Source organism: Anoplophora glabripennis, unplaced genomic scaffold (assembly GCF_000390285.2).
Source record: "Anoplophora glabripennis isolate ALB-LARVAE unplaced genomic scaffold, Agla_2.0 scaffold635, whole genome shotgun sequence".
Classification (NCBI taxonomy): Eukaryota; Metazoa; Arthropoda; class Insecta; order Coleoptera; family Cerambycidae; genus Anoplophora; species Anoplophora glabripennis.
In genome coordinates, this window is record NW_019416720.1 from 39,345 (window position 1) to 40,904 (window position 1,560).

The 1,560-nt window shown below is 33.7% G+C and overlaps 1 protein-coding gene across 1 annotated transcript in view; it reads right to left on the reverse strand.

The window, feature by feature from the left end:
- LOC108910900 (sodium-coupled monocarboxylate transporter 1-like) overlaps window positions 1-1,285 on the reverse strand; it is a gene marked incomplete at its 3' end in the record, with an annotated part of 34,343 nt that extends 33,058 nt beyond the window's left edge. Inside the window, exon 1 of the mRNA XM_018715647.2 lies at window positions 1,162-1,285. The remainder of the gene's footprint in view (window positions 1-1,161) is intronic.
- Window positions 1,286-1,560: the final 275 nt, after the last annotated feature.

The window sequence follows — 1,560 nt, forward strand, 5'->3', positions numbered from 1 at the left end:
GGAATTTATCGGCAAACTCGAAGACAAAAAGTCGACCTTAATTTGCTACATACTATTTGGATTTTGTGCGGTTGAACTTGGTTCTAAATTTTGCAGTTTAATCAGGATCCTGACAATATCTGATGAATAATTCCGCAAATATTACATAACACCAGTTGCAACTTAAGTTATCTGAAATGCTTTCTGCCGAATAAATTTTTTTCTAAGGCATTTGATCCGTAAACAGCAAATTATTACATTCAAGAACTTAAGGTGCATTTTTCTAAAAAAAATTGTTATGTAAGACATCGAAATTTTCACACCGTTGTTTAGATAATTATCACTGTCATCAATTTCGAACGAAAAAAATATGCGTTGTCATTTAAAAAAAAATTATGTCATCGCTGCCGTAAGTGGATTATCGAAAAAAAAATTTTTTCCACATAACAAGGTGCCCTGGATCAAATAAAAATCGACGGGTCTCACCATTTTTCGAAAAAAAATTTTTAACGAAAATATGAATTTTATGCAGAACTTTTTTACCACGCTGTATGTGTCAGACACCTACTACTAAAATCTCTTCTAGGGAAATAAACATTAGGCGGCAAAGCTTGTACGTGTTGACAACGTACGAGTAAAAAAGCTGATATTTTTAATATATTCGCTGATGTTCATGCCATTTCTCAATGGCGGTATTTACTTTTAGAAATTTTACATGGCGCCGCGCGCCGTAGCAAAGGAATACCCAAGATAACTTTGGAAAATAAAGATACATTTTGCAAATAACCTCCACCAACCATTTTTCTCTTTTTCTTTCAAAATAAGAGTCAATGTCTTCGTAAAAAGAAGTTCAATGGGATTAAACAGACTGTAATCCGAAAAAACTATCATATCATATATTATTTCGAATAGTAATGGTACCATTGGTTATCTAAAATGCTCGAAATTTAATGGAATTATCTTCAAAAATGTTTAATATTAATAAGAAACACTAAAAGAAAAATTAAATAGGAACTAATGTTTCGGTTTAGGACTTACACCTTAGTGTACTCATTACAATCAAAACCTAAATATCTGTTAAAAGTTATTACACAGTTTTTCAAACGATGTTTCAAACATTTTTATATAGAACTTTTTAATCTGCAATTAGACTTAGATTTAGGTAACTAAGATTAAACTCACCTTCAAATTTGGATAGACTCTGGTCCAGAATAAAATCCCAACAGGTTCCTATAGGTAATGTTGAAAATATATTCGGTAAATCTGTCTGTGGAAAACTTCCTGATAAACGCTCGGAAACAGTTAATCCTCCTCATGGCGGCAGAGGTGCATTTTGTTATCTAAATTTAGCTACAATGATAGCTAAATTGATAAAGCGTTCGTTTTATAGCTGCCCTGTAACCAGTGCCGGTTTTACATGGGTGCTATTGGGTGCTGTAGAACCGGGCGGTAAATTGTCTAGGGCGGTGAGCGAAATAAAAATATTTTTAACAATAGGATGCCTGCGATTACCCTACTGTTAAAAACAATTATTTTATTATAGCTCGCCGCTCACCGCCCGCCGCATACCGCTGCCCAATG